Below are 24,366 nucleotides of genomic sequence, written 5' to 3' on the forward strand. Positions count from 1 at the left end.
GCACACCAATGGAAATTAATTTAATCTAAATGCTCTTTGGCTCACTACCTGGAAATGTAAATACTCCTATTGTAAATTTTGTTTCCAGCTGCCTTTTATTATTAGCAGTAGCTCAGGCTGGATTGCAGAAGAGCAGGAAGACTGTAATGAAAAACCTGCTTTTTTCTCTATCAGGTTATCCTTGACTATCAACCACATCAGTGCATTAGCAGGTAAATCTATCTGCTCTCCAAATAGGCCTCCTCTAAAGCTAATGGTAAGATGGAAAGATGATCGTGTTTGATGAGGAAGATAAAGGCCCAGAATGCAGTCTATGAATGTTGATGAGTACTGTGCACCAAAGAGAGTAATTCTCTGTTTCAGGCACAGCACCAGGGAGCCAAATCCAGAGACAATATGCAATGAGGTGTGTGGTAATGTATAGGAGCCCCACTTGGGGTCAGGGAAGGAAGGGAATAAATCTGGCTTGCCAGCAGGGGTTGTGCTTGGCAGTGCCCCACAATACCTGCCAAAAATATCAAGCATGGAGTAAATATTTGAGGGGGGGAAGGTGATTTAAAGGGAGGAAACAAGTCTGAAAGCCTGGCCTGCAGTGAGAGAGAGAATATCTCTCATGTAGGCCTAGAAGGAGCTATACCAGTGTTGATTTTATAATGAAAGAGGTACGAGGGTGCTAGACGTGCAATATTTTTACTTTCATAACTGACATGGGAAGCCCAGAGGTGCTGGAGCTATGAACTGCCAAGCATAGAGATACTGGGGCTCAGCCCTGGCAAGCTCTCGCACAAATTAAGCACTGAGCTGCATCCAGGCCCTTGCATGGCTAACTTAGATTAGGCAAAGCAGAAGTGGGATATGGGGCCCTTTACACATGTTCTCTGCTGTCTGCATAAACAGTCTTGCCTTGCTGCCTCTGCTCCTGTTTCTCCAGGACCAGTAAGGGGCAGGAAGGGGTTTCTGAGTTCAGAAACCGGGTTGGTATGATGGGGGGGTTCTAACCTAGAAGGTGCATTTGTCAGGAGGGTAGATGGACTGAAGTGTTTGTATTACATGCATGAGTCATTGTGGGGATTAGTGACATGCAGAGGTAAAGCATGGAGAAGAGCTCCCCCTCCTATTGCTGGTTGGGCAAGCAGTGCTGCCCTACAAACTGCACACTCCTCTTGAGGAACTGTCCCAGACTGAGGTGTCAGCAGTGGAGGTTTTGAAACAAACTGATAAATTAAACAGTAATAAGTCACCAGGACCAGGAGGCATTCACCCAATAGTTCTGAAGGAACTCAAATATGAATTTGCAGAACTACTAACTGTGGTATGTAACCTATTGCTTAAATCAGCTTCTATAGTAGATCACTGGCGGACTGCTAAAGCAAAGCCAAGTTGTAAAAGAGGTGTCTGTGGTGATCCTGGTAATTATAGGCTGGTAAGCCTAACTTCAGTACCAGGCAAATTGGTTGAAACTAGAGCTGTCAATTAATAGCAGTTAACACCTGAGATTAACTGAAAACAAAATTAACATGTTAATTTTTTAATGCCTTAATTGCAAACCACCTCTGGGCAGGAAGGGAGGCATCAGCACTAGGGGGCTGAAGTCCTATCCCACAGCTCTAGTGAAGCCCCAGCCCAGCCTGCTACTTTAGAGGCAGTGGCGGGGAGGCCGAGGAGAGTGTTTCAAGCCCCAGCCCTACCCACAGGGGGGCTGAAGCCCCGCACCCTGAGGGTGCTGAAACCCAGAGCCCCCAGCAGGGCTAAAGCCCGGAGCCCTGCACCCCAAACCCCCGCCCTGAGAGAGGCTGAAGCCCTGAGCCCCTGGGGCTGAAGGTAGAGGATCACAACTTTTTCTAGTGGGGAGGGGTCACTTTTTTTTTTTTTAAGTCCAAATGGGGTCACCAGCACAAAAGGTTTGAAAAATGCTGCCATAGAGAACAGGGGCCTGGTGAGCTCAGCCTCCTTGCATCAGCCTTTCCTCTCCTGCTGCAGGCCGAGTCCCTGAGGCAAAATCCACCCTTCCTTGCAAACAAGGGCTCACTCAACTGAAGGGAGTTATGTGAAAATAATAATAATTCTACATTTGTAAGTTCAACTTTCATGATAAAGAGATTTGCACTCGTATGAGGTGAATTTAACTATTTCTTTTGTTTAGCATTTTTTACTGTGCAAATATATATAATCAAAAATAATCATGTAAAGTGACCACTGTACACTTTGTATTCCATGTTGTAATTGAAATCAAACTATTGATATTGGCTCCCCTGCCACTAAGTGCAGCCTCTGCTGGTGCTACTCCATGCTTGCCCGAGACTTGCAGTTTGGGGGGACAATGCCATCCCCTACCCCCAAATTAATCCCATGTTTAAAACTGTGGGGGACCATGGCCCCTCCCTCCCCCTCCAGTTCCAGCACCATGGAGTCCGGGGATAAGAGGGAAGGTCCTCTCATGGATCAGTTACTGATTAAAAGATAGGAAACAAAGTATAGGAATAAACGAACAGTTTTGAGAGTGGAGGGGTGTAAATACTATCTGTACTGGGACCAGTGCTGTCCAACATATTCATAAATGATCTGTAGAAAAGGCATAAAAAGTGAGGTGACAAAGTTTGCAGACAATACAAAATTACCCAAGATAGTTAAGTCCGAAGTTCACTGCGAAGAGTTACAAAGGGATCTCACAAAACTTGAAATTCAATGTTGATAAATGCAAAGTAATGCATATTGTAAAACATAATGCCAACTATACATACACAATGATGGGGTCTAAATTAGCTATTATCACTCAAGAATAATATCTTGGTGTCATTGTGGATAGTCCTCTGAAAACATCTGCTCAATGTGCAGCAGCAGTCAGAAAAACTAACAATAGTAGGAACCATTAGGAAAGGGATAGATAAAAAGGCAGAAAATATAATGCCACTATATAAATCCATGGTACACCATATTTTGAATACTGCATGTAGTTCTGGTCACCCCATCTCAAAAAAGAGGTATTATAATTGGAAAACGTACAAAGGTCAACAAAAATTATTAGGGGTATGGAACAGCTTTTGTAAGAGGAAGAATTAAAAAGACTGGAATTGTTCAGCTTCGAAAAGCAACAACTAAGGGGGAATATGCTAGAGGTCTATAAAATCATGAATGGTGAGGAAAAAGTGAATAAGGAAGTGCATTTGCCCCTTCACGTGTCACAAAAATCAGGGGACACCCAATGAAATTAATAGGCAGTAGGTTTAAACTAAACAAAAGGAAATACTACTTCACACAACCCACAGTCAATCTGTGGTACACATTGCCAAGGGATATTGTGAAGGTCAAAATATAACTGGTTTCAAAAAAGAGTTAGATAAATTCATGGAGGATAAGTCCATCAATGTCTATTAGCCAAGATGGTTGTGGTGCACACCCATGCTCTAGGTGTCCCTAAATCTCTGACTGCCAGAAGCTGGTACTCGAAGAAAGCATATGGATCACTCAATAAATTGCCCTGTTCTGTTTAATCTCTCTGAAGCATCTGGCATTGGCCACTATCGGAAGACAGAATACTGGGTTAGATAGACCCATTGATCTGACCCAGTATGGCCATTCTTACGTTTTTTATGTTCTCCTTAGCGGGTGTGGTGAAAGCTAGATTGGAGGTGGGAGAGAGACTGGGAGAAAACAGCAAAAGGTTCACAGAAGGATACATGTCATTTTCTCTTACCCTATCCTTTGTTTAAAATGTCCCAGATGACCATTGTGAAAGAGGATGGGTGGTTGGAGATGGAAGACTTTGATCCTTTTTGTTCCCGTTACATCAACTGGTAAAGGGAGGGAGAGACAGGTAGTGATGGAGAAGCCAATGACCCTGTAGCCCGACTTTTTAGTTTGGGTATCAACTGCCACTTTGTCCAAACCTTCTTTGGCCACTTTCTGCATTTTGAAATTGAAAACCACACCCAAAGGCTCCAATACCCTACTTTACATATGATCTTCATAATTCACATATTTTTAGCTTTTGGCTTTAAATCCATCCAACTTCTGTTTAATTTGTGAAATGTACTTTGATACCTTACTATTTCTTCTCCTTTGAATCTCTTCAGCCAACAGACTGGAATTTAAAAAAAAAGAATCTTCCTGAACTAAACTGAAAACTAAGATCCTCTTAAGTGAGAAGGCAACGCTTTAAACCAATGCACATTAGAAATGAATTTACTGAATTAAATTCAGGTAGTAAAAGCTATTACACTCTCTCAGGCAGGGCAAAGCTAATTTTATTATACTAATAACATCGGCATCATTTATAACACATTAAGTAATGATGCTACATGACTGAAATGGTAGAAAGTATCTTTAGGAACCATGTGATTGGGAACTGGTCATCTGTATCTATACTTTCTCAATGGGAAATTTAACCAGAAATTTAAGTAGTGTCTAGCTCTCTGGGTAAATTAGGTTCATTTGGGCATTTATGGCACATTTAGGCACAAAAGTGTGCCAACTGCAGTTAAGATAAACCTTTCAGCTTTTTGGCTAAGCATGTAGGAAAAACATCTTACCTCCCCTCTGAAAAGCTAGAAGCTAGTCTAGAAATATGTTGAGTTATCTGAAATATGGACAGTCCAAAAGATTTGTCTAAGAACCCTTTTTTGTACTCTTAGGGTATTCTCTCAGCTTTATATTTACAAAATAATTATGGTACCCAGGACTAGTAGTTGAAAAGGATACACTTTTATGTACATGGAAAGATGGCAGTATCTTTAAAATTCATTGAGCAGAGAACTGGTAGTTCCACTCTGTACCATTTCCAACAAATGACATTTAAAAGCCATCCCTACTGCTTTTGCACCTAAACTACTGAGTGGAGTACTACTCTCATCACTCATCTCTGAACTCCCTCGAATTCTGCAATAATCTTGCTTGCTCATAGCTTTGGACATCACTCCTATCTTTGGATTCTTCACCGACTCCTTATTGTTCTGCACATCTAAGGCTAGGTCTACACTACCCGCCTGAATCGGCGGGTAGAAATCGACCTCTTGGGGATCGATATATCGCGTCCCGTTGGTACGCGACAATCGATCCCCTAATCGACGCTCTTACTCCACCAGCAGAGGTGGGAGTAAGCGCCGTCGACAGGAAGCCGTGGAAGTCGATTTTGCCGCAGTCCTCACAGCGGGGTAAGTCGGCTGCGATATGTCGAATTCAGCTACGCTATTCACGTAGCTGAATTTGCGTATCTTAAATCGACTCCCCCCTGTAGTGTAGATGTAGCCTTATTCAAACATTTTCCTCTTGTCATCCCAATGCCTTTATTGCACAGCCCCTGCCTACATCTCTGATCTGATTTACTTTTATGTGTCCCTGTATCCCCCCGTGACACTAATGACAAGAACCTTAATACCCCTTTCTCCTCCTCTCCCCTACCCAGGGGCACTGTCCCATCTTCCATATTGCATCTGGAATACTTTCCCTAAAGCTGTTCACCCTGATTTCTCCATTCAGATCTGTCCTAAAATCTGACTGCTGCCACCATGCCTACAATACATGAAGGAAGAAGAAAGGTTTTAACTACTCAGGGGGCAAGAGAACCACCAAAATGTGTACATGCCCTCCTGAGTAACAATATGCTCTTACTGCCACTCTCACTCTTCCCCACTCTCTTCTTGTCAATTTATGAACATCATTATTTGTGCCTTATCAAATTTAGATTGAACACTTTGGGAGAGGGATTTTTTCTTACGTTGTGAAGAGTCTATCACACAATTAATAACAAGATCTTTTATTTTTCAGTGCTTTATTCTGTGCATTATGACCCCATTTTGTCATTGGCAGTACTATAGGCTACTATAGAACCTCTGACATTTCTCAGAGAGATCCTTGTTTAAAAAGCACTTAGAGCACAAGAGGCAGGAATATTTAGACAGCTGTTTTCTAGCTGTTTATTCAATGTAGGAAGTTTGCATACAAGTTTGCTGTTTCTGAAACACCATCCTTTGTTACATACACCTTCCCTTGATAATTCGGACATCAGCACAGCTGGAAATCTGGCAGGGTGAAGAACTAAAAAAAAAAATCAGTTTCTGCAGTAACGTGTTTGATTGACAATATATGCTAGAATTGATGGTAAATGCAGCATTCATAACTAAACAAAGGAATGGGAAAAGTAGTGTAGTTGTCTATTATTACGTTTCTGAATGCAAAAATGACACAAGTTATTTACCGGAGTAGACGTTACTCAACTGTATAGTCAAACAAAAGTCATTCACAGCTATATTAAACAAAAGGTGATCACTGTTGCTCACATAAAAATAGCAACTGCACACCTCATATAGGGTATGTAATTGCATTTGTGACATCTTCATCAGGTAGCACAAAGATATTTTCACCATGTGGTAAATTAAGGTGAGGCTTGGTACCAAACTATAGTTACCACATCTACTTAAAAATAGTCCCCTATGTGACTCATGGTATACTGAGTCATATTATCACCCAATGGAACCAGTTATTCTTCAAGTAAAGTCAACAACAACATTTCCATAGACAAAAGTGTAAAAATGTTATGAGTAAACAAAAGTGTTGCAAAATATTGGACTCAATCCTGCTCTGATTGAAATCAAAGAGTTTTTTTCCATTAAGGGTGTTTTTCAGCTTCATATTTACAAAATAATTATGGTATCCAGGATTAACAGCTGGGATGGGGCAACTTGGGAGAGCATCTAGACTCAAGCTACTAATATGAAGAAACATCTGCCATCTAAACATATATTCATAGATTATAGGACTGGAAGGGACCTCGAGATATCTGTTTATTTATCTTTAAGTAGCCAATAGTCCCAGAGAGAGAATTGTTCATTACGTTGGCAAAATGTGAATACTGCATAGTATCTTTTTATCCGTTCTATCAAATTAAATTGCCATTATTATGTTTTTGAACTGAGCTTTGGATGTTCATCTTTATATTGCAAAGAAGAGATCTATCCATTTGATATTTACTTTTTCATACCAAATATTATAAAAATTCTGTTTGCAGTGGCTGAAAGAAAAAAAAGAATGCGAGTGGGAAAATCATTCACATTCAAAGTAATTCCCAAATTTATTTTCCTTTATAGATTAATTGGAAAGAATTAATTAATTGCTTTAGAGCCCAAGTCAGTAACATAAGATAGGCCAGTTTCCCAGCTGGTGTAAATTGGTGTAGCTCCATTGATTTACATCAGCTAAAGATCTGGTCCTGTATGTTGAAATGTAAACAAAAAATATTGCATATTCTTTCTTCTTCTGTAATTCATTTGTATTGCAGTAGCACTTACAGGCTTCCCAGTTCTGCTAGGCAGTACACAGAGATAACAAGAGTTTACAAAAACAACAAGGAGTCTGGTGGCACCTTAAAGACTAACAGATTTATTTGGGCATAAGCTTTCGTGGGTAAAAACCTCACTTCTTCAGATGCATCAAGTGAAAGTTACAGATGCAGGCATTATATACTGACACATGGAGAGCAGGGAGTTACTTCACAAGTGGAGAACCAGTGTTGACAGGGCCAACAGTGTTAGTACCTTACTGGCCACTACCTGAGCTCATGGTTCACTGATAATCTTGCAACTGTTGATAACTATTCATTTATTTGTATGCAGCACCATCACTGTGGCACCTAGATGCTCTAACAACTTAACAGTCTGCTGGAAAATAGATTCACTCAGTTGGAATTAATAAACTGCAGATCTAGAAAAATGGTTACTCAAAGGTCTGTGTAAACAAATACGCCTTGTTCCAGGGGTTCTAAAACAATTTGTATAGTGGGGGTGCTGAGAGCCATTGTAACAAACTGTAAACCCTTTATATGATGGAAACCACTTCAAGTCAGGGGTGCTGCCGCACCCCCAGCACCCCTAGTTCCAGCACCTATGCCTTGTTCTTTGTCAAAAAGTTTGTTACACTCAAGCTATGTTGATTCACTAGAAGTGGTCAGCATTACTTCAGTCTTATCCAAACTGAGATTTAACAAGTTCAATATGATTCATGTCCTCCTTTGTAAGATCCTGTGAGAGCAGTGGGATGGAAGAATCCAGTTTTGATGCAAAGGAGATGTAGAACTGAGCATACCATGCATATTGTTGTCCTAAATCCCACTTCTCAGTATACAGCAGCTTCTAATATACATTGAACAGGGGGGCACCACTAATACTTAAAATTCACTTGCAAATATTTATTCAACAATTAACACTAAAAATACATAAAAATATAATTTGCTGATCTTCTTCAACCAGCTCTAATCACTATGGGGCTAAGTTCACACTCCAGATGCAAGAAAAGCTCCTTTTGATTTCAGTGCGGGATTTTCAGGTGGAAGGAGTATGCAGCTGGGCTCATAGCATGTTTACAAGGGGAGTATTTTGCTTCTGTTCCACACCAAATTGTTTTTGTACCTATCGAGTTTTAATTAAAACAATGATTTGCATTGAACTGTACTGCAATTACTCTTTTGGGCTGGGACCATCTGTGTGTTCTGTACATCTGCACAGTGCCTAGCACAATGAGGCTAAGGCCTCTAGGTTCTAATACAATACAAATAAATAGATAATTTCTGGCATTTACTTAATAAACTTTAGGGAGCTAGTAATGATCATGTAAGCAATGAATACAGGTTGTATACCATAGATGATGTTTTTACTGAAAATGGATCTACCATGTTATACCCACGGAAAAAGAACCTGTGTGAACCTTCCCCCAAACCATTAGGTTATGTGCTTGTCTCTTTAAATCTTTTCTTAGGTTCACTTGAATAGGACTCCATAGCTCACCAGCAAATCTGGAAAAGCAGACTTCAGTGTGGGCTGCTGCTATGGGGAAGAAGCAGAGACTGAGACTGTCTCTTTTAGGTGTGTGTGTGTTTTTTTTTTTTCCATTTAAGAAAAAGGTTGGAACCTCCACAGAAGGAGAGACCAGACACAGAATTGACCCAAGTCCCCCAAGGAGGAGGCTGCAAAATAGTCAGCAGTTAGTGTGGCTCTTGGGGCCCAGGTTAGTGCAGATCAGCCCCAAGATATGGGGACCTCCTGGTCTTGTGCTGAGCAGAGCTCTTAGGAGGGACTCCAGAGTATATAATATTGCCAAGTAAAAGCATTAGAGGGGGAAATAAACCCTCTGCTATGCTTTTCTATAAAGATAAACTTATTAATCAGTAGCTTACAGTGAAATCATCACACAAAAAGTTATAATTCCTAGGATATAGTTAGGGAATAAAAAAATCAAGTAAAAACCACTTGGATTGTTCTTCCTATTTAATGTTGAGTAAAATTGCTATAGAATGAGAGCTGATGGTTTTCTGACTACAGCTCATTTTGCTGTAATACTGAATCTGTCAGCATCTATTCTTTCTTTCTTTACAAAATCAGCTCTGATATTCCAAAGCTCATGTAGTTGTAAGGTTTTATTTTTCTGACCCTCAGCAGTAATTTGTATGAACCACAGCAAATGATTCTGTCCAACCACCTCATCATACTAAATGTTTGTATAAATCCACCAGCTATCAAGAAAATCCAGGCTGAAGGACTACACTGGTTGTGATGTTCTAATATATTAAAAATAAATGTTGTAAATCAGAACTTCCCACTGTGCACTTCTCTCTGTCTGTAGATCCTCATTACCCATGTAACCAACGGGGTAACTAGAATATCTGCAACAAGGGGAGAAGGGCTAGAAATGGGGAGTGGCCAGAGGATGGAACTCAGAATACGGTTCTTTTCCTAGCTCTGTCATATAAATAGCTGGATACATTAATGAGGACCAAACTTCCAGTGAGCAAATGACCACCTGAGAGGGCAAAACTGTATATTTAAATGCTACCCACCCACATCAATGGGAGGGGTAATTTGATGGGGCTGGCAGTGAAAGGGGCACTGTAGCAGGGTTGTCACCCCGCTCCGGCCCGAAGACGTTAAAGCAGCCCTGGAGAGGGCTGCAGCTGGGAAAAGGGAGGCTGATGGGGAAAGCAGCCACAGCTGTGTCCAGCTTAATCAGGGCCCGCTGTCCCTTATAAGAGGTCAGTGGGCCAGAAGCTAACACACACACGCTCTCTAGCTTCTTGAGAGAGAGGGGCCTGGCAGCTTGGGAGTTGAGAAGGGTACCTGAGGGTAGAGCAGTGCTGGGGAAGGGCAGAGGGAGCTGGGGCGCTCCAGCCAGGAAAAACCCCAGACTGCAGGCCTTGCTAAAAGGGCCAAATAGGTACTAGGGCTGCAGAGGGGCAGCCCAGAGATAGGCAAAGGCAGCAGATCCTAACCCCCTTGCCAATGATGAAGTGGTTTACAGACTGTAGTCGGCCCCAGGAAGCGGGGGCTAGATGATGACTGGCAGTAGCCACTGAGGCAAGGTGGGTTTAGAGGTTTGGGGGAGGGGAGACCCAGACAAAGGGGGTACTGTGGTGGGCAGAACCCCTGGGCAAAGGGCACCGGGGCCTGGGAGGGAAATGGGGGCCTGTGGCAGATGAAACACTGGCCTGCAGAGGGCGCTCTGGGTTGGAAAAGCTAATTCCCAGGATGACCAGTAGGAGGCGCCGTGCCAGTGAGTCTTCGCCCTCACCACAGGGGCAGTCACAGTAACAAGGTAGGGAGGCTCTTGCCCAGGGACAAGAGGTAGCTCTTCCCATGGGAGTCTCTGGCACCCATTGGTCAGCTGAGGAACAGGGGTGCTGATTAGGCAGCATTCCCCAGGTCCCAGGATTTAGCCCGGGTAGGGGCCATCCGGAGCCTCTTTTGGCTTCATTCCAGCAGCCCACTCTACCCACCAGAACTAGGAATGGGAACCTGGCCTGACAGATGCGGTGGGTCTAGCCGATTGCCTCTTTAGGGAGTCAGAAAGGAATTTTTTATCCCATGTGCCAATTGGTGGAGGCCCAGGGAGTTTTTTGTCTTCCTCACACCTTCAAGCCATAGTGGGTTAAGCAGGTATGCGCATGATACCTAACTAAGGTACTGGGATGACCTTGCTTACTCGTCACAACTCGCAGCCAGTTTCCAATGCAGTGAAGAGAATAAAATGGATGGTTCCCAGAGACCTGGGATTTTGGTGATGGGCCTTCAGCTTATGTGGGCCTTGCGGGCCAACGTCCCCACCCTCTGTCGCCCTCACAGGGCGGAGGGTGCTAGGGCTCAGAGAAAGCTGAGTCCTGGAGGCTAGGCTGAAGAGAGCCTACCCCACATTATGGGCTATATGTTAAGAAGCCCTGTAACCCTGGTTCCAATTATGAGTTATATGGTAAGGCACTCTGTAACCCCTGCACTGGAACAACTAAATGCCTGATGTAAGAGAGTATGGCGGGTGGTGCCCCTCCCTTGTGTTAAACGTTTAATAAAGTTGTGCCCTGCCACTTAATTCCATGCATGTGTCTGTCTTTAGTTTGCTGCTGTGTCCACCTCAATAGTGGTCTTGCATTTGTGCACACTGATACCACATCTGTGCATGCTAATTAAAATTTAGGTACCTGAATAACATGTTTACACATTTGATGATAATTATGCACACAAATGTAGGCATGCTTTTGAACACACAAATGGGCCTATACTGTATTTTTTGCTTCAGTTTCCCCACAGGAACTATATTCACCTACCTCATGTGGGGGTGGGAGAGACTTATTTAGTGTGTATTAAGCAATGTGACATTCTCAGCTGAAAGATGTTACAAAAACTTCTTGACTTTATCTGTGGTGTTATTTTTGCAGGTTAACTGTATAGCATATGTGATTTGTGGGATCACCTGTATTTCCCACACCCTGCCCATGCTATGTCCATCATTGTCATCTGTGGATTTATATCTAACCAGGTCTTGTTTTGGCTAAAATTTTACAGAGACAGATGCAGTGAATAAGCACACAGACCTGATTAAAACATTGCTGATCTTGATTACTGATGATCCATTCTTTCTGACTTAATCACCGGGGTTGCACATATGCCATACAATGTTTGGTGTTAAGAAAGTCAGAATTCATAACTTTTATACTTACTTCAGCTAATCTATTCACTCCACCCAGTTTCAGAAACCCACAGATTGGGTACAGCATTAGCTTTAGTGTTACGTGTTTTATATATTTATTTACTAATGACAAAGCTTGAGATCTTTTCAAAGAAGTGTAAGGTATTTAGACACATCCTTTCCATTAATTGTAATGGGAAGGAGGTGTCTAAAGCCTCTTGACTGCTTTGAGAATCTCAGCCAATATTCCTGAATTTTATCCTGGGCAACAAGAAAAGGCTGAAGAAATTTAATTTCATATTCTCTTCAATCCTACTTCTTTCATTCACAGCCAGCCTGTTCACAACCATCCTGTTGCATCATCTCATCACATGATCGTTTTTTTCTTTGTACTGATAACCTGCTCATAGTTGACAGAGCTGAGTCTTAGCCTATGACCAATGAGGCACGTCATGCCATTACATATCTTTTCATGTGTGATTGCTTTAATAAATATAACAACCATGATCAGCAGTACCTATGCTGCTGAACAAGTCCCCAACATTGCTGACCATCTCACTCAGTAATTCCAGTCACTGAAGAAACACAGAGTAACGTGTATGTAATGATAAGGGAATGGGAGAAATTCACTGTTACTTGTCAGGGAGGATTTTCCACCATCAGCATTAGCCATATAATATAGTGGCAGTAGAGGGCAATGAATGTGGATAGAAGTGAGAGCAATCAGCAAGCTTTCATTCAGTGAGATGGAAGAGCCTGTCAAAGACACAAACAACTAATCAGTTGCCAACGCTGATTGATGGCCCAGCCAGCATTCAAATCTATCATAGTGACCAAGAAATGCTTACTGTTTACCCAGTGGATGGATAAACTGGAAGTAATATATGGCATTTTAGCAAATAGATAATTAATTCTGCTTAATGTGGGGGCTAAAGTTTAAATCTTTTTCTAAACGGCAATCTCTCCCTTCAGAAAAGAAAAAAAGAAAAAAAATCTGCTATGGTTGACTAGGCAATAATGATTTTTTTTTTTTACAAGTTACAAATTTTCTGCGTTGGGTTTTATTACAGTCTCTACCTCACAATTGTCACTTACCATTAAATCTATCAGGGAATTTATTAACATGTTAATTAAAATGGCTGAAGGAGATAAGAAGTGATGTACTAGCTGAGGCAGAGGATTGCTTTTCTGCATTCCTTTCTGGTGTTATATTCTCTCCTCACATATACACCACCACCCTTGACTTTGCGTTCCTTTTTTCTTGCCGTGAGATGCGATTTTTAAATGCAGACATGGAGTTAATTGGATTTTATTATGGCTTGGCTTTTTATTAATTGCAGGGCATGCCACAGAATGGTTTCTTAATGGCTGGTAAATTTCACATTTTGCACCAATCAGAATCAAAGTGACTACCTCTTGGCACATGTAGTTGTCAAGCAATAATTCAGGGCATAATTAAGGGAAATATTGAGGGTTACATTGAAGTAAATTAGAACGGACACAGGGTTAGAGGCGATGAAGTAAGCAGTCTACCAACTCCCCAGACAAAAAGAGGCTTGTTTTCCTTCTCTGTCAGTCATCAAGACAGAAGGGGTTAATAAGTTCTCTTTAAGGTCTTCATCTGCTATATCTGAAATAACTGGCATGCTGGAATGAACTAAATGCTGAAATCTGGGAGGATATGGGGGAACCCTCAGGAGTCTGATTTCATAAGGTTTTACAATTTGTTAGTAGAGTCTGTTTCATTTCAGACATTATCTTTAGTCCCTCAACAGTAATGCACTGTAAATACACAAGTAATGGTGTGATTCATGCTTTTCTATCATATATTATCAAAAAAGTATCATGTATCATATAGTATCAAAAATTATGTATCTAAACAACTATAAGTATAAATATTTATACATTCTCTTTTGCTTAATATATCTCATCCTCAAGACTTTATGTACCAAAATCACTGTTAATGATGCACAACTTCAGAGAACGTTTAAACAACGAATGCACTTTCCTACAGTTGTTAAGGAAAAAGGCTGAGAATAAGGTTATGTTTTGCTTAACTTTTCAAAGCTATATTTCTGGAGAAGGACCCCTATATCCTACTTGCAATATAACCTACAGAAGAAGTAGAAACTCATATTAAGAGAAGGTGAGTGGGGTTTGGGATTTGGTCCCCAAGGTGGATTAGAATTTTGGGGCCAGCTCCTGAATGGAGCAGTTTACAGGTTGGGAATCCTTGGAGGCCAACCTTAAGTCCTAAGCCACATTTAGGCACTAGAATGAATGTGGCTTGATTTTCAGATGTAACGAGTAACAGTGAGGCCCATTTAAGTCAATGTAAAGTGCAGGACCTCAGCACCTTTGAAAATCAGGATTTTTTTTTTAAACTCAGAGCATTACTGTCTGGCACACAGGAAGCACTCATAGAGAGCATCCCCTAGTCCTTCAATCTTATTTCTCTCTTCTTTTCCGAACATGCTTATTTTATCAAAGTTTGACTAATCCCTAGCATTTTGTGTATAGATCAGAGGCTGATGGAAAAAAATCTTAGCGCACATGCATTCTATTCATCCAAATTTCTGGCTGCATGGCTGCTCTTAATATAAAGATATAGAGGCCTTCAGATACCTCTGGTTTTACTACAGGGTGTTTCATTTACATTGCACTTAGGACAGACTCACTTAGATTCAATTTTGAGTCCCATAGTGCTCCAGGAAGTTAGCATGGTTTAAAATAATGAATTCTTTTTAAGTCTGAAAAAACTTGAAAGTAAGTGTAGTTCCCATAATGAAAGTGATTAAAAAAACATCCATAGTCAGGTCCCAGTAGGAGATCAGGTTAAAAAAAAATCACCTGATGGGACTTCAACTTTATCTAGCCAGATTTTGGCAGTAACTGGTTAGACACACACATGCTCTGCAATAGTTAATCCATTGTAAAAATGGATTAACTTTGAGTTTGACAGTCATCTGCACAACTACAGAGCACTGGTAACCGAGGGCAGATTGTAGTCTAAATTCTCTACTTTGACTCACCACTCAGATCGATTCATTGATTAAAAAAATCTTCCACATCTCAGGTTCCAGCCAAATAAACTGGATGTGCAGGTGTAAGATTGAGGAAGATGTACGTCAGCTTTCAAGATCTCAGTCTGTGTGTCAGTTGCGCAGGAACAGTTTTTGGAGTGGAGGTGCTGAGCTGGACTCCTCTTACGCCTGTCTGCGCCCCTCACTGCCCCCTAGAGCTGGTGCCAGGAGCAGGGCCGTGGCTCTGGGACGTGGAAAGGGTATACTGAAAGGGGTAAGGCGGCAGAGGCTGGGGCCACAGCTAGGAGTAAGTGCGGAGCCCCAGGTGTGGGGCCGGCAGCCAGGACTCCGCATGCGGGCCGGTGACCGGGACCTGCTAGGTCTGGTAGTGGAGCCCTAAGCATGGGGCCGGCAGCCAGGCGGGACCCTGGGGCTGGCAGCAGAGCCCCAGGGCCCTGTCTGCTCGGTGGGACCCCGGGCTGGCAGCTGGGACCCCAAATGAGGGGCTGGTGGCCGGGACCACGGGGCTGGCAGCGGAGCCCATGGGTGCAGGGCCAGCTGCCGAGCAGGACCCGTGGCCAAGCGAGACTTGGGGCCAGCAGCAGAGCATCTGGGCAGCAGCGGGGCCGGCAGCCGGGACTCCTACTTCCCATGCCTATGCTGCGTGTCAACCTGTGGAGTCCTTTGGAGAAATGGTGCTAAGGTGACCAGATGTCCCGATTTCATAGGGACAGTCCCAATTTTTGTTATATAGGCTCCTATTATCCCCCACCCCCATCCCGATTTTTCACATTTTCTGTCTGGTCACCCTAAATGGTGCTAATATTGCAAGCTGTGCTGTCTGGACATATTTTATATCTTAAAAGCCAGATTTTGATACATTCGCTTATGTGTATGTAATACCTTACTCCAAGATTCATCCCACTGATATCAATTAGACTCCTTATGGAGTAAGGTACTCCAAAGCTGTCTTGTGAATAAAGAATCTGCAGATGAACATTCTATAGATGCATTTGTAGGTCCAAAAACCATTGCAAGTTCTCCTTTGTGATGTTGTGGATATCATCCAATTCACTTTTGAATCCATATTAGAGGCACTGTGATATAATGTGTTCAGTGGTTTGGATGTTCTCGGCACAGTCACAAAAGTAGTCGCACCTTCCATGGTCTGTTTAGATGTGACTCAATGTGGTCCAAAGTCTGCATGGCCGGTCTAAATTGTTGGGACAGTAAGAATGTGCTTCTTTGGAATGGTAGATGAGGACCACACACTGCCATTCCCTGATTGAATCCCAAGACATGAGGTGGCCATGTGTGACTCATAGTGGTTTTCAGAATTTTAGACCTTAATCTGCCTGATGGGAAGTTCTGGGTAGTGTTTGGCATGTTTAAGGTCTCATGCTATGGCTATATCTCAACAGAGAATTGGATGTTTGTGTTTGCTAAGACAGAAAACCGCAGTAGAGGTGTTGATGTTGAAATTCCCATGATGATACACATGGTCTGATTCAGCTGCCTATACACAAGCGAGGTATGGGAGCTTCTTGTCCACACCAGTACACTGTACTCTGTAACTGAGTAAACCAGGGCCAAATCCGATGTTCATTGCACTGGGACAGTTGATCCCCAGCTTGTTTCTGCTAACTTTTGAATAATGTTGATGTGAGTCTTCACTGTAGTGGCTACTTCCTTGAGATGGTCATGAAAGGTGAGTACATGGTCAAGAATGACACAGACTTATGTTGGCTTTGGGTCATAACACAGTTTCACCACAAAACTCGACAGTTAGTGTTTTGTGCAATTCTGTTGTCAAGGTGGAAAGTGGAGACTACCACTTTGCTCAGATTTGGTCTGCCAAAAAAAAAAAAAACCCACCACTTTTGACCTTAAGATCCTCCATGATCTTAAGGTAAGATGTAAGAGTCACTTCAAGTTCTTTAAAGCTACAAGCCTGAGTTGCGAGTACCAAATCATTAGCACACTCAAACATTTTTGCTATCGTTTCAGGCTTATTGCTTGTGTATACCAGTGAAGCATGTTGGCGCGTGTACAGCGCCTTGTGGTAGCCCATTATTCAAAGTGCACGGCTTGCTGGTTTAACCTTCAAGGTATAGGTGCATCCTTTGGCTGCTAAGTATGGTGTTCAGCAGCCTGAGAAGCTGCACATAGGGGATCACTTTGGCATGTTAGACGCAGACCATCTCTCTAGACCGTGTCATATGCCACTGACAGATTAATGGAAGCAGGACCAATCTTGAGTTTTTGTTGGAATCCAGCCTCGATGTTTGTTATGAGGGCCAGGAAAAGGTCACAGCAACTTCTATGCAGTCAAAAAACATCTTGTTCCTAGGGTAGGCTGGTGTCCACAGTGGGCCCAATTCGGTTCAGAATCATACACTCCATCACCTAGTAGTTGGTGCTCAAGAGGAAGGTTTGCATATAAATGGAAGGCTGTGGCTCTTCCAGGCTTTAGGAGTGTAATGACCTTGATTTCTTTCCACACACAAGGGATTTCACTGGTCTCCAGGATATTGGTGAAGAGCTGCATCATCCATTTCTGTGCCAGTGGACCCAGGTTATATAGGATCTCTGGATAAATAATACCTTTTCCTGCTGCTTTTCCCAATTTCACTGCATTGTTCTCCTTATTTGGGAACAGTCCGGACCATTGGGATAATGGAGTGCATGTGGACCTCCATACTCCATCTGTAAAATAGGGGTAGTACATGCCTATCTGCAATGAGGGCCATATAAAGAGGTAGAGAGATCATCTGATGCTATTATAGGAAAATAAGGGTCCTCACAGATAAGTCTTCATTAACATCAGTCCAGTTGGGCAGGTGTCCTTGTGATTAACACTCAGACAACATCACCAGCCAAGTGCGTATAAACATGACACCCCGCCCCCCCAAAAGGCTACCATAAACCAGAACCTTGCTAAGGTTAGTATTTATTATTACTCTCTATGATTACATATTTCAAATAACTGTGTTTTTTTTCTGCCCCCGTTTACTCAGATGTCACTTCTATTGACTTCAAATATCCTCGTTAAGTTAAAACTCCTCAGTTTTTCATAATGGAGACATTTCTGGTAAACTGGAAATGATGCCACAAAAAAAACAAAGCAGCAATATATTTCCTACTGTGTCTTAGGCTGTTTTTTCCCCACTGCAACTTACTAATTGTTTTTCTTGTGCCAGAAATGATAATTAAATTAAATAGAATAATGGCAGACATTTTAAATTATCATTACAATTTGCAAAAGTGCCTAAATGATGTAGGAGCCCCATCTCAAAAATATATATATTGGAATTCGAAAAGGTTCAGAAAAGGGCAACAAAAATGATTAGGGGTATGGAACGGCTGTCATATGAGGAGAGATTAATAAGACTGGAACTTTGCAGCTTGGAAAAGAGACAACTAAGGGAGGATATGATAGAGGTCTATAAAATGATGGGTGTGGAGAAAGTAAATAAGGAAGTGTTATTTACTCCTTCTCATAACACAAGAACTAGGGGGTCACCCAATAAAATTAATAGGCAGCAGGTTTAAAACAAACAAAAGGAAGTATTTTTTTCACACAACGCAAAGTCAACCTGTGGAACTGCTTGCCAGAGGATGTTGTAAAGGCCAAGACTATAACAGGATTAAAAAAAGAACTAGATAAGTTCATGGAGAATAGGCCATCGATGGCTATTATCCAGGATGGGCAGGGATGGTGTCCCTAGCCTCTGTTTGCCAGAAGCTGGGAATGGTGACAGGGACTGGATCACTTGATGACTACCTGTTCTGTTCATTCCCTCTGGGGGCACCTGGCATTAGCCACTGTCGGAAGACAGGATAGTGGGATAGATGGACCTTTGGTCTGACCCAGCATGGCTGTTCTTACGTTATGTTTATTTTCAAAAGTAACCTAGGAGAGGGTTTAGGCTTAGGGTATGTCTGCACTGCGATGATGATGATGACAACAATGACAATGAAGAAGAAGAAGAAGTAGTAACATTTTCTTACAGCAGTCTGGCTAGAATGTCATTTGCCTCACAACTACAAAGTCCTGATGAAATGCTTGTGGCACTGCAGTCTTACTGAAAGAAGGCAATAAATTTGTGTTACTACACAGACAACAATTCAATTATACACAACTTTACTAAAATTAACAGGCCTCCTTACAGCTAAAGCCAATAGGTGCTAATTTTCCACTAAATATAAATGGTTATGAAGCAATACATTTCTCTGAGTAAATGTAATAAGGGAAGTTGGAATAAAAGTTAAGCACGTATTCCATTAGGGGCTGCTTAACTGTTTTTAAAGACAAATAATAAAGACACGATGTAGAAAAAAACAAATTTTATTCCTGGTCCAGAATTAAAAACACATAAGGCTAATTGCTAAATTTACATAGGTTTTGTAAAAAGTTTAATAACGAAATCTACATGCATGACCCTTTTGATTGGTATTTTAGTTCTAATTTACTTTTTAATACACTACAATAAAAAGTGTTGTGGGGTTAAAAAAAATATAGAGAGTGGCTCAGGAAAATGTGAAGCAATTTAATATTTTATGTATTCCACAAAAGGTCCCAGGTTTAAAGAGGTCTTTATGATTGGTTTGATCAATAAGGCGTGGTTCGTCCGAAGCTCCCAGAGCAGGGGTTTCTGCCATTTGGCTGGTGACAATTGGTGAAGAGAGCTGTTTTTCCTCTTCTCTCTGGCTTTTTTCCTTTCTAGCTGTTTTAAAACTTTCTTGTTTCTCTGAAAGGTGGCTTTAGAACTGTACTCTGTACAATGTAACTAACTCTAAGGTTATACTTTCTCCTTTTCATTCATATTTTGGTGTCTTTGTGCTATTGTTTAGCAGACTTTGTTTAAAGATGTACTCTTTAAATGTAAATTAATAAAATATTTTTCTCTCAAAATGCATAGTATATATGTGTTAACATTTCTCCTCTATTCCTCTGTTAGTGAAAGTTTTGTACATTTATTTAATTACTTTATTTAGAAATGTAGTAGTTGTATATACATATACAGTATTTTCTTTAAAATGAGCCAGGTGATTATGAAACAACAGCACTCATCTGTATGTAACTCTATTGGTATATTTTCTCTCTTGATCATTAATACTTTGCAGGCTTTCTGAAACTCTTTAATCAAAGTTATTTAGAAATCTACTAGCTGCATCCAAATATTTTCCTTTAGAAATGAATTATATTATATATATATCCTATATTCCTCTTTTACTAGGATTTTGTATTTAATTACATTATATTAAAACTGACTAATTTCATAAAATCATTGTTCTCTAAAATGAATTAGATATATAAAACACTTATTTCTTCCACTGTTACTGAGATTTTGTAAATTATTTAATAACATTATTTAAAAATGTACTAACTGCATAAAAATACTTTTTGCTAAAAATGCATGATTATATATCTGTAATAACCTTTCTTTCTTCCTCTGCCCTTATGGCTTTATTTAGAACTGCACTAGATGTGTAAAAACATCTTTCCATCTTAAAAATGAGAAAAAAACATGAAAGTTATATTTATTCCTTAGTTCTAATGCTTCCAGTAAGGATGAATTAAATAATTTTAAAAAATAAATCAGTGTTTTATTTAAAGGGCCACCAGGACCAAAAAATGCACATGTCCAAAAATGAGACAAAGGGGCAGGACATAAAGCAAAAAGGGAGTGTGGAATCCTGACAAAAAGTATTTGATGAGAAAAAGTATAGAGTTAAAATTACCGATAGTGTGGTAGTATATCACACCTGCAATCTGCCTGGTTAAGCCTTCCCCATCTAAAACATGTAGCTGCCACAGTGAGAGAGAAACAACAGGACTTTGAGAAGAGACAGAATGCAGAGCATATAGCATTGGCACAAATTGACCCTTGAGCCTTAACAGGTATATTTAATGCTCTTCCATTTCTATTGCAGTAGTAAGCATCCTCCGCCTCCCATGAGACTTGACAAAGGTGGTTAACCTTTTTTCCTGCCCATTAAATGGTCTTCTGCAGCTGACCAGTTTAGGATCCCAGTGGCACAGTATACTTGCAGGCACGGTAATTTTTTTCTGGCTGACTGATCCTGAAGTAAAAACTGGTATCTTGCAGCTGATTTTGCTAGGACTGTAGAGATCAGATTGCTTGGCTGGAGTGGAAATCAATTGCTATTTTTACCAAAAACTCCACAAAAATGCTCTCAGTCTGCAATCAAATCACAATCTAAAAGCCCCTTGCAGATTAGTTTTATTGGCTGGATTTATACTGTAGAACTGATGACATTTTGTCAAAGAATATTCAGCGCCTCTTTTCTTTCAAAACTGCTGCACAGTTTTGTTGAGAGTTGCCAAAAAGCAACAGATGTCTGAACAGTCATCAGTTTCAGACTATTATTTATTTATACATTCTCAATACCCATTTTAAGTGAACATTCCATATCCCTGATTTTTATAGTTACCCCTGTCCAAATTAAGGTTGCCAACTTTCCAATTTCTGGAAACTGGACACCCTTGCTCCGCCCCGCCCCCTGAAGCCCTGCCACCTGCTGCACCCCCTCCACCAAGGCTCCACCCTCCGCTCACTACTCTTTGCCCCACACCTTGCTCCCAGGCCGGAGACTGCTGTACTATCCCCACCCTAACAGTTACCTGTGGGGGCGGAGGAAGCTCTCTCCTCCCGCTGCACTTGCCCCCCACCTCGAGCACATTTGGCCCCTGTCCCCAGCAGCTGGGCCCAGGAGGCATAGGCGCCAGCTTTCTCTGCTCCTGGGGGGGTGCTCAATCCCCTTTTCTGCCCCAGGCCCCACCTCCACCTGACCCCTTCCCCCAAGCCCCCATCTCTTCCTCGCCTCTTCCCACCCAGTTCTGCCCCTCCCCTGAGTGCACCTCATCCCTGCTCCTCCCTCTTCCTCCCAGAGCCTCCTGCATACTGCGAAACAGCTTATTGCCATGGATGAGTGGCACTGGGAAGGAGGGGAAGGAATTGATCGGCAAGGCTGCTGGCACTGGGGGAAGGAGGGGAGCTGATTTTTTTCCATAGGTGCTATAGCCCTGGAGCACTCATAGAGTCAGCGCCTATGGCAGGATGGTAGCAGCTGGCCACCACCACCGCCTCACAGCCAGTCTCTCTCTTTCAGGCAGCCCAGATGCTTTGCTGGGCAGTTGGGTTCTCATGCCGACCCAGAGTGGAGCAGCTGGCGGGAGAAGTGGGTGGTCCCGCCCTTTCTGTTCCCCTGCACGTTTCCGGCTCACTTGGCCTCTGACCCTGGCAACTGGACCTGGACAGTAGTGATCTGGCAGTGAAGGCTAATTTCCCATGGTTTCATAATGCTTTTCTATGGGAAAGAGACTGTCTGTTACCATGTACAGCACATAGCACCCTGGGGTGCTATCATTGGTTGGATGCTGCAGATTCTACTGTTATACAAATAATTAATAGTACTACTGTACTAACAACAGTGGCACTAATCCCCTAAACCATTCATTACTCATTTTGGGCTAGATAGTGCAACCCTTACTCACACTGGTGAGTGCTTACATTTCATTGTCTTCAGTGGAAAGGCTTGTGGGAATGAATAAGGGATGCATAATCTAACCATTAGCAAGCAGAGCTGGTCTAGCTTTGAAAATTATAGTCCATCATTATAAAACAACCTATGTACAGTGTAAATTAAACATTTCAAAAATATTATTTTCATCAAAGACAGTAGTTAAAAATTGTCATATAATAATGGGATCGTATTGAGTGTTCAACACACATGCATCATAAATGTTATGAATATCCACGTACATATATTCAAGAGAGTGCTTTCAGCCACCTTTGTAAATAGTAGTCTTCATGTTTTGTTTAGTGCTGCATTATGCTCTAATTCTTGCTTAATGGCATAAATGTCGCTGTTTGGTGCTAAGCCTAGTTATTTTGAATGATGTTGCTAATTATACTAATATCATAAACAATACAAACAGGAATATTGATGCCGTCAGCTGCCACTTTTGATACTCTGAGGCATAAATGAAAGTCTAGCAAATAAAAAACATACTTCATTGATTATAGAGGTGTGCCAGACTATTCAGAAATAATTGTACTAGCTCATGAACAATGGCACTGTCTGCTCTCATCTTCCTGTTTGATTATAAATCAGATACCAGCACCTAATGACTAACTGATCTGCTAGTGAGATTTCCTTCATACTATGGTGTCAAGTTATATTATAACTCTTCTTGGGATGAAATGTAGCTTCTACCATATGCTGACATATCACAGCGCAAGATGGTGAAGTGTCATAACCAACGCATTGCAATGTGATCTGCCACCCATGAAATGGGCTGCTTAAGAAAAACAATGTCAGTGCTAGAATACACTCTGACTTTTCAGGTACTAAATCCACTGAAGTGTATAAATAAAATGCCTTAAAATTATCCATAGCTTACTTAGTTTTTCTGCCAGTATTAAACTATAGGGCTAATTTTAGCTGCACTTTGGACAGAGTGCAGCTAACTTTACAATACCGTAGCACTAAAATGGCAAGATTTTATTTTAGCCACTACAACAAACATTAGCTTTCAGCTGTTATAAGCTTATTTATTAAGACTTGCATTAACCTTCTAGTATACACAGGTTCTGTATGACTGCGGACTGATAGCAAAAGTTCTTGCACGTATTAAGCACTGTTACAAATCAATGTACTGAGATAGCAATAATGTAGTCTGTCAGCAAGCATAATATATATGTATTTTGGGGAAAGAACATATATAATATACATGTAATATATACTGTTTTTCACCAGCAATATATATTATACATATATAATAATTGCTAACAGACTACATTATTGCTACCTCAGTACACAGATTTATAATAGTGCTTAATAAGTGCTAGAACTTTTGCTGTCAGTAATATGGTATGTAATATATGTCATTCTTGCCCAGCAAGATAGTATGCCTGTAGACTGCAAATAGATTTGCACTGAAGCTGGTTTAGTATGATTTTGCATCAGCATTTACAACACAGAGAGTAGGAGTCATCTTTTTTTTATTTAAAAATTAGAAGCATTTTAACTGGGAGGCAAAAAGGGCCCAATGCTGCATTTTTTTACTAACATGAATAGTTCTATTGTGGAAGTCCAAATTGGCTGCATTTGGTTGAGTTGAAGGTAGCCCTAAGACATTTTATTTTGGTACTTTAAATGAGGTGTGAAAGAAACCAGTTCACTGTCTTGTTATTTAATTATTATAAGTATTTAATACAATGTAAAACTCTCAGAGGATGAGGAGTTTAGCCAAGCAGAATATTGTTGATCCCACTGACCCATTTAAAACAGTGTTTTCTCATAGACCCTGGAGCAAAGTAAATACAAACAATTAAATACAAAAATGAAATTATTTTCTTCTTCTTCCTTCAGA

This window comes from Trachemys scripta, chromosome 6 (genome assembly GCF_013100865.1).
Source record: "Trachemys scripta elegans isolate TJP31775 chromosome 6, CAS_Tse_1.0, whole genome shotgun sequence".
Taxonomy (NCBI): Eukaryota; Metazoa; Chordata; order Testudines; family Emydidae; genus Trachemys; species Trachemys scripta.